This window comes from Desmodus rotundus, chromosome 1 (assembly GCF_022682495.2).
Source record: "Desmodus rotundus isolate HL8 chromosome 1, HLdesRot8A.1, whole genome shotgun sequence".
In the NCBI taxonomy this organism is placed as follows: Eukaryota; Metazoa; Chordata; class Mammalia; order Chiroptera; family Phyllostomidae; genus Desmodus; species Desmodus rotundus.
This window is the reverse complement of record NC_071387.1, coordinates 184,555,419-184,565,062: the sequence shown is the minus strand read 5'-3', so window position 1 is coordinate 184,565,062 and position 9,644 is coordinate 184,555,419. Positions and strand designations below refer to the sequence as shown.

At 45.3% G+C, this 9,644-nt stretch overlaps 1 pseudogene; it reads left to right on the top strand.

Moving 5' to 3' along the window:
- The first annotated feature begins 1,985 nt into the window (after positions 1 to 1,985).
- Positions 1,986 to 9,169, top strand: LOC128779524 (small ribosomal subunit protein uS8-like; annotated as a pseudogene).
- Positions 9,170 to 9,644: the final 475 nt, after the last annotated feature.

The window sequence follows — 9,644 nt, the reverse complement described above, 5'->3', positions numbered from 1 at the left end:
AGGGAGGTGGGTTTGGCTGGGGTGGGATAGAGGGATGGGGAGAAAATGCAGACAACTGTAATTGAACAATAAAACAATTAAAAAAAAGAAAATACAAAATTTTGGTCAAAATAGATGTTCTTTTAAATACTTTTATAAAGATTTCAAAATTGTCCTTCAAAAAGTCTCTGCCAATTTTGTGTATTTACACTACTGTATGAGATTGAAAAAAGTAGTTATATCTTGCTTTAATATTCTAATACACTAATAATTTTAATAAAATATTTAACTTGTTTGTTAAAAAAAAAAAGATTTGAAAGAGGATCATTGTCAAAACTGGGGCCCGGGCTCAAGAATTTTCTAGCCCAAACTCACTGGAAGAACATGGGCAAGTCTGAATTCTCCAGGTCTCCGCTTCTCCATGAATGATGTGGGAACCATAAGTGCATTGCACACGCACGGCCATTACACTCCTGGAACTTGAAAGAACCATTGCGCACTCCAAGTGACTAATTCGTAGCTTAATCATTTGTGAAAGCTAATATATCCATACAAGTTACCATAATTATAGCAGCTCCCTCAAAAATGGGAACACCAGGGTAATCATAATCATAACAACAATAATGCAACACTAGAATATAGAAGTTTTCCAAGGCGTTAATCTTCTTAATGCCTCTGTGAGGACTGGAGGTGGCAAATATTAATGTAAATATAAATATCATCATCAGGTATCTTTAACACACACTTAGCGTAGTCTTTACAAAATTGAAAATATCATTTTACCATCTTGTCTCCCTCCTGAAATGAGTAGAAAAAAAATGTTCCTTATTTTTTCTCCCAATGAGCACATTTTTAGCTATGAAAACCTAGCAATACCTGGGTAGGGAGGTATAGTGAGTTGAATAGTGCCCCTCGACCCCAAGTGCACATCCATCCAGAACCTCTGAAGGTGACCTTATTTGGAAATAGGGCCTCTGCAGATACAGTTAGTTAAGACGAGGTCATCCTGGAGTAGGGTTCTAAATCCGATGGGGGGTTCCTTGTAAGAAGAGGAGAGGACACTCCCATATGCACACAGAGGCACAGACTCTAGAGCCAAATTACCTGACTTCACATCCTAGATCCACTACTTACTAGCCATGTGATTTGGGGCAAGTTATTTCTCCTTCTTCTGCCTACATTTTCACATCTCTAAAATGGGTATAATAGTCCTTATTTCAAAATATTTTTGTGAGAATTAGGTGAATTATCATTTTTAAGGCTTGGAATAGTGCCTGGCACATAGAAGCACTACGGATGAGTTAAATTGTTTTCGGGTCTTTATTTTAATCCTCAATCTCCCTAAACCCTTAAACAGCACTGCCCTACATCAGAGTAAACTGTACAAAAACTCACAAGCCTTTGTCCTCTTTGACACACAAGGGTTCTTTAAACTTATCGTTTTCTTCACTTTTCATTATTGCTTCACAGGCAAACAGATCCAGGAAACCTTAGCTCAGACTTCTCAAATCCCAGATGGCTTCTAATTTGTTACGTTGGAGAAAAAAAAAATGTATTCCCTAGCAGATGCACAAGGAGACTGTGTTGTTAGTCACAGCTGCCACCTCCACACTTTTCAGCACTAAAAGACATTTTTGCAAGCACTAAGAATCTCGATTCTGAAAGCAAAAGCAGAACAGTGAAGCCCGGATTTCCCACGTGGACAAGGACATTTTCCTTCTTTAACTGCTGGCAGCTGGGGTGACGTGTGGAGGAGCCTGGCAGAGCTGGAATAGACATGACGGGCATTGGTCACTACCCCCCGCCATCCTCTCCCTTCCTCCATGTGATCAGTTGTGGCTGGGCATGACTCCACATCCCAGCCTCCTGTGCACTTTGGTGGGCTCACGTGACTGCGTGCACCTTGCTGGAATGCAAATGGAGGTGACAGGCACCACTCTTGAGCCTGCGCCTTAAGGCATTGAGCAGTGCTCCTCCATACCTCCACCTTCCCGTGAACTGAAACCATGCGGATGAGGGTGACACCCTACGTGATGGTAAAGCCACAACATGGACAGAACCTGGGCCCCTGAATGACCATGGGGAGCAGAGCAGCCTGTCATCTTGGACCCCTCGTGAAAGGACACTTATTTGAGAAAGTAAACATCTGTGTTTTTTAAGTCACTGTCACAGCAGCTTAGCTTGTACCCTAATTAACATGAGGCCATGGAGTCCACTCCCCTCAGGTCACAGATGAGGGAACTGAGAGCTGGGGTGATCCCCCCAACCCCACACTCATCTGCAGAGCCAGGTCTAGAGACAGCCTTTCAGCTCAGAGTCCTGTGCTCTGTCCACTTCACGTGGCATCATGTCTGCTCCTTGGAGACAGGCCCGTGTCATCTCAGGTCTCTGCAGTTATTCATGCAACCTTAGCACCCAGTGCCCACGTGCTGCTGGGAAGAGTACCTATGTCTGTGTCCAGTTGCAAGAGAGAAACCACACGGTAAGTCCCACAGGGAAGTTTAACGCAGGAATCAGTAACTATAACAGGACTGGGCTACGAGGAACTGGCTGGTAAGAAGTAAAACAAACACTAAAGAATACCTAATAGATATATAAGGATCAGCCATGGCCCCAAGGACTGGGCTGCACCCCCCAGTGCTGAGACCCAGATCTCACTGGGGAAGATGTGGCCGTGGTTAATGAATGGCAGGGAAGCAGCTGCACTGCTGGAAAGCGTGCTCACGCAGAGACAGCTCACTGGACATTCTCTGCATGAAACCCGAGAGGGGCTATTGGGGGAAGCTGCCAGCCACACAAAGAACAGTGAGCAGGCGATAGCCCAGGACATTTAGGACACGTTTATGGATACATAATAATAAACTTCTGCTCATCTTTGAAACTTTTTGTAAACTATGTGATTCATCTAAATATACAACTCAAAAATACACATCCATTTTTAATATAAGGTCATAAGAAACATAAAATCAAGACTCAAGTTCAGTGGTGTCTGTTCATTTACAACTTGGGAGAAACTGGTCAGAAACTGCTGCATGACAAATTATCACAAACTCAGTGGCTCAAAACAGTCCACATTAACTATCTCAAAGTTTCTGTGGGTCGGGCATCCGAGGTGAGTCCTCTGCGCCCATGGCAGAGACGCCTCATGGAGCTGTGGGCTGAGGCTGAGGTCTCACCTGATGCTCAGTGTTCACTTCCAAATCATCCAGGTTGTTGGCAGAATTCAGTTTCTTACAGTCATAAAGCTGAGGTTCTGATTTCTTTGCTGGCTGTCAGCTGGAGGTGACTCTCAATGCTCAGAGGCCACCCACGTGTCCTCGACACCTGGCCCTCTCACAACAACAGCTAAGTTCTTCAAAGCCAGCAGAAAATCTCTCTGTAGTCTGCCAGGGCTGTATCTTATGTAATGCAACGCAAAAAAAGGTGTAACTATCCCAATACATGCACGGGTCTGCCTGCACTCAAAGACAGGAGGTTCTTCAGGGTGGGTACAGCAGGGGGCAGAACCTTGGAAGCCATCTCAGAATTTTTTTTTTAATTTATTGGAGTTACATTGCTTAATACCATTATATAAGTTTAAGGTGTACAGTTTTATGATACATCATTTGTGTATTGTATTGTGTGTTCACCATCCCAAGTCATGTCTCTTTCCAAAACCATTTACCCCCCACCTTTACCCCCGAGCTTATTCTGTTCATTAGATTCCACATATTAGTGAGATCATATGCTATTTATCTTTCTCTGACTGGTTTATTTCATTTAGTATAATAGGCTCCATGTCCATCCATGTGTTGCAGAATGTAAGATTGCCTTCTTTTTTAAGGCTGAGTAGTGTTCCATTGTGTACATGGAACAGCTTTTTCATTTCAGAATCCTGCCTGCCACAAAAACTCAGAAAGTCTGTGAAAACTGGGAAATTTATTGGGAGTGAGTCTATCTTACTCCTATTCTAGAAATCTCTCTGATCTTTTCAATGAGCCAAGATTCCCTTACTGCCCTTCCACTTCCACCATTCTCAAACCCTTCCTCCTCCCTTCCGGAATCCCTAAAGGGCTTTCTTCTTTAAGATAAACAGAAAAACAAGTCTAAATCTTGCTTTGGATCAAAGCAGAGCTGTACTCCATTTTTGATGCTGCTTTGTACTCAGGGAAATAGGATGTATCAGTCTCTAAGGTGGCTTAAAATATCAATCTATTCTCTCACAGTTCTGGAGGCCAGAAGTCCAAAATCAAGGTATCAGCCAGGCCACACTTCCTCTAAAGGCTCAAGTTTAGGATCCGTCCTGGCTTCTTCCAGCTCCTGGTGGTTGCCAGCAGTTCCCTTGGCTTGTGGCTTCATCACTCCACTCTCTGCCTCCATTTTCATATGGCCTTTTCCCCTGTGTTCCTATGTCTCAAATCTCCCTTTGTCTTTCTCTTATAAGGACACCAGCCATTGGATTTAAGGCCCACCATAAATCCAAGATGATTTTATATCAAGATGCTTAATTACATCTGCAAAGGCTCTTTGTCCCAAAAAAGCCACACTCACAGGTTCCAAGATTAAGACTTGGACATATCTTTTGAAGGGCCACTTATATGGGTGAAAGTATAGATGTAGAAGTTCAATTATATCATTGCAAAGACCAGATATTCTGCTTGACCTTGAAAAAACACGGCAGGGGCCTTGACTGCTGAGTATAACTAATTTGACAGCCTAACCTAGGTAGGTGGTGCTGCCTTTAGGACCAGGATCCTAGCCCCTCAGGACCCTGCTGCTCAGCCTCTCCTCTGCACACATCCCACCCCAGTGTAGTGACGGTGCTCCACACTGGGGCACACAGAAGAGGGGAGCTCGGGTGCACACTGGTGGCCTCTGCAGCCCACTGTGCAATGTCGGACAAGTTACTTAACTTCCCTCTTCCTCACTTGTCACATTTATAGTATGAGGTTAATAACAATGATATACACTTTATGGGGTTGCTATGAAGATGAGTTAATGTACGTAAGGTAGGCAGAATTCTAAGACAGCCTCCTAATTCCCACCCACTGGTGAACATGCCTGCATAAACCCCTCTCCCTGAGAGTCCAGCATGTATAGGTTGAACTAGATCAAATTTCCTTTGGAGATGAAAAATGGAGTCCATCAGTAATATATATGTTTAACAGAATATGTTATCGTATAATTATTAACTACTGTTATCAATAATAGCTACTACTATCTAGACCCACATCCTGATGGCTCCTCATCCACAGGAAAGGAAAAGGACCTCTCTTCCTCCCAGCTACAGGCTGCGCTGACAAGCTCAGAAAAGTCTCTGATTGGCTGAGTGTGGGTCATGTGCCAACCACCTTTGACAAATCACTGTGGCCAGGAGGGGGAGCGCTATGATGGGTCTAGCTTCGATCACATGCATACCTCTACTGGATGGATGGATTGAATATAAAATAAGTGCACAAGGTAAAGATCAAACAGTAGATAAAATTACACAGTGGAAAGTAGGCCACTTCTCAGAAGTTTCTACCAGTTTCTTTTGTGCACATATAATTCCAGAAATACTCGTAAATTATGCATCTAAAGCATGCATATAAATATGTAGAGATACAGATATGAATCGCCCCACCTGTTTTCACACAGATGATCATATCCTGAATATCTTCAATTTCTTTGTTCCAAGCACTCCTCTCCTTGCTCCACCCCACTCCAAGCCTGAGGCAGCCGACCTCTGCCTCAGGGGGCTTCCTTCCCCTCAGCCTCTGGTTGTGCTTGGCCAACAGGAGACCCTGGCAGAACCTCAGAGGGTGGGAGGCAAATGGGAGGAGCTTGCATTTATTCCCCCGCCTGCCTACATGTGGGGTTCTGGAGGGTGTCTACCCCTCTACCAAATCCATAACTGCTGCCATCTATCTCTCTGGACCCCAGGGACAACTCCCCCATCCTTTATGGCCTAGGGTTATAAAGCCCCCACGCAGCTGGCCCACAGCCCTGCCCCTCTCTCACAGGTTCCCTTTAGCCCTCCCCACACTTGGGCAGAGAGTCTTCTATGAAACCTTCCTCTCAAACACTGGACGAGTGGCCCACTCTACACTTTTCACTTGAAAATCAAGAAACAAATTCTCCCTCTCTACCAAGGGCCACATTCTTCTTTACCTTTTATTTGCGCAGAGGCTCCCCAGGCTCTGAAGTCCAACTGCCGGTGTCCAGGCACAGCCCCGCCACTTTCTACCTGACCGACTTCAGGCAAGGGGCTGTGCCGTCACAGGTGAAAGGCAGGTAGTGGTGGTGCCCCGGGTGCGGTCGGTGCGAGAATCGGATGAGCTGTACAGCCCTCACCAAGAGCCCAGGCTTAGCAGCTGCTGGATAAATGCATTTCCATCTGAGCTGGAATGTTATCCCAACCCAAATGTCCCCGAGGCCCCAGGAACTGCATTTGCCAGGGCACTTTGTGTCCACTATCTGGCCGTCTTAGTCATGTCTCTGGAAACTCCACCTCAGGTTAGGTTTGAGCATGGGGTTCAGGTCTGGGCTGGCGACTAAGTGGAACATGTGCCCATAAGAGAGCCATCCTCTATCCCAGGCCAGCTGGCTCCATCTCAGCACAGCGAAGTAAGGAACCCTTGCTCCATCTTAGTGGGGTCACATGCCAAGAATCCATGAGGCTTCTGGAAAAACCCAGCCATTCCAGGAAAGATCTCACACTAACACATCAACACCCAACCAGTTTACTTCATGGGTTGGGCCTCATGAAAAGCCAACACTTGGAAAATGGGGCAGATACTGGAAATGTTTGATGTGGAGAGAGGCCAGAGGGACAGACATGTGAGGTTAGGCGGGAGGGCCTGAGCTCTGAGGTAGGAGGGGTACCCAAGATGCCCCTGCCCTCTTAGTTCTCATTTAGTCCCCTAGGAAAAGGGATTAATTATGCTTCCATAGCCCACCTCTTGGGCCTCTGGTGAGAATCCCCTTTGATAACCACGGAGAATAAATTCTGCAAAGCAACATAATAGAGAGGATTTTCCTCAGGGAGTGTCTGAATGCCTTTCCTTTTAAAATTTTTTTTTATTTTTGTTAACTTACAGTTATCCCCATTCCCCCCCACCCCCATTGCTCTCCCCTGCCCCACCCAGCCCCCACTCCCAAAGACAATCCCCACCCCATTGTCCTTGTCCATGGCACAGATCTTCAGTCCTACAGTCCGTTTCAAGGACCAATGAAAATGTCTAAGGCGTGAAAAAAACTCCATAGGCTGCAAATTATAGAAACAGCAAAATCAAAATCAATGATTAACTTAAATGTTTATTCTTCATTAATTAAATTGAGTATGCATAAAAATCTCACTGCATTTAAAAACCATTTGTAAAGTGAGATCTTCTCACATCACAAGAGCTCACAAATGTGCCAGAGATTGCCAGGAAGTAACAGCTAATAGTAAATGAAATGAACGACTTACAGCCAACTCATTTAGTGTACAAAATCGCCAGCCCCGCCCTGCCCTGAGAGCCCCGTCACGCCAGGTAATCACGTTTCCAGTGTCACCTGCGTTTCCACCCTTCTTCTTACATATCATGAATGCCAAGCAAAACAAAACCACCACTTTTTTAAAGGTGAAAAATACAGAAGCTGACAAATAAGAGTTAGGTTAAAAGCCAAATCATTCACTGGTTGCTGCTGCAGGGACCAGGCCTTCAGACATGAACTTCAATGGGACAGACGATTCCTGAAGTCGTAAGGCCAAAGTCACCATTGGCTGATTTGCATCTTATGGCTTTTGCAATCCTGCTTTCCACCAACTCACTCCCCTGAATCAAGAGAAAGCAGATATCTTCCAAACCCACACCTCACAAACGCCAGAGATTTTATTAATGCTCAGTCTCCATCATTGTCAAAGTCTATTTTTTAAGTCATGTTAATTAGGAAAATCTTGTTTCTTGAGGTGCTGAATCCATACGGTCCCTCTGCCCCCTCTTGGTGTGAGTGCAGAACAGAGCCTGGTCCCTCACACCTGAGCCCCTAACAGTCCCGTGGAGTCCTCATCCACCCCACCCCAACCCAGCAACAAAGGAGTGTTTTTGCTGGTCTTCCTTTCAAGCTCCTTTGTTCAAACACTCCAGTCACTTGAATGGTTTATTTTATCCAACACCTTGATTACTTAATGACACTTGCAGCAAAGCTTGTGGTTATTATTTAAACCATTTGAGTGAGCTTCCCAAAGACAGTTAACAATTCAATTGGAAGCCGAATTTCCTACAGCTCTTTGTAAAAGGAATAACTGGGTCTGAAGGAGAGAGAATACAGATGATCCGACTATGTCACAGGTAGAGTCCAGCTCAGCACGAGAAGGCAAACATGTTCTCTTCAATGAGATGAGGCCCTGTGTCTGAGTATTAAACACCTAGCTGATGGAGGGTAAGCCATACAATTTGGGCCCAGAGCAGCAAAGTACCTTAACTAGGTTCGAGAACGAGATACTGGAGGCCCCCGACACAAATGGGACAGAAAAGCCTCCCCCTTCATGCTTGGTTAACTACAAAACTGGTTCATTTTCCACCTCTTTGGAGCCCAGCGTCTCTGGGGACCCCGGTGGGGGCAGTCAGCAGAAAGGCACAGCCTTTGAGGCCAGAGCTGAGCTGAGGGACCCAGAGGAAGATTCCACACTGTGTTTCGGGAGGGACTGCAGGGACAGACCGCCAAGATCTCAGTGTGGGGTCAGACCTAAGGGGATGCCTCCATATCCCTTGCTTGGTACTGATCAAGCATAAATGAATCAGGAGGCTTTTCTAAACTCAAAAAATGACAGTCTCTCTTTCCATCTTTTTGTGCCACCAAACTGGTGCACATGCATGTGCTGGCTGATGCTCTCAAGTGTATCAACAATGCCAAAAAGAGAGACAAATGCCAGGTTATTAGGCCGAGCTCCAAAGTCACTCTGTTTCGAACAGTGATGATGAAGCACGGTTACATTGGTGAACTTGAAATTACTGATGACTACACAGCTGGGGAAATTGTAAATCTCACAGACAGATGACACAAGTGTGGAGCAATCAGCCCCAGATTTGAAGTACAACTCTGAGAGCTAGAAAAAGGGCGGAACCACCTGCTTCCGTCCCGTCGGTTTGGTTTCACTGTACTGACCACCGCAGCGGGCGTCATGGACCACCGGGCAGCGAGACGAAAACACACAGGACGGAAAATACTGGGATTCCTTTTCTAGGGATATAATACATACGTGCAAGTAAAATGCCTCAGTGGACCAAAAAGAATGACAGTTTTATTCAAAGGTCTTAGGATTTGTAAATCAAAAATGCTACCAGGTAACACCCAGAGGGGTCTGAAGAAAAAAGCTGAGGGTTCTTATGGTAAAAAGCCCATTATTGACAACAGCTTGTCCTGCATGCTTAGTTGCTGGGTTGGTCCGAGATAGTGACATTCCAGATGTCAGGTCGTCTGGGCACATGAACACGCTTTCCTAAGACCTCCAGGGGGTAATCTGGAGGAATATATGTATCTCTAGGCATTGCTGCACAGCTGAAAAATTCAGATTTGTAAGTTCTCAGGCTTAAGTAAAAGAAAATCTTTTCCTCCTGCTTTGGCCCATTTGGTCTGAACCAGTTTTGCCAGCTTGACTACACAGACTCCATTTTAACTCAGCTTAGCTCTACTGACTCCATCGTGTTTTCTTCACTGGA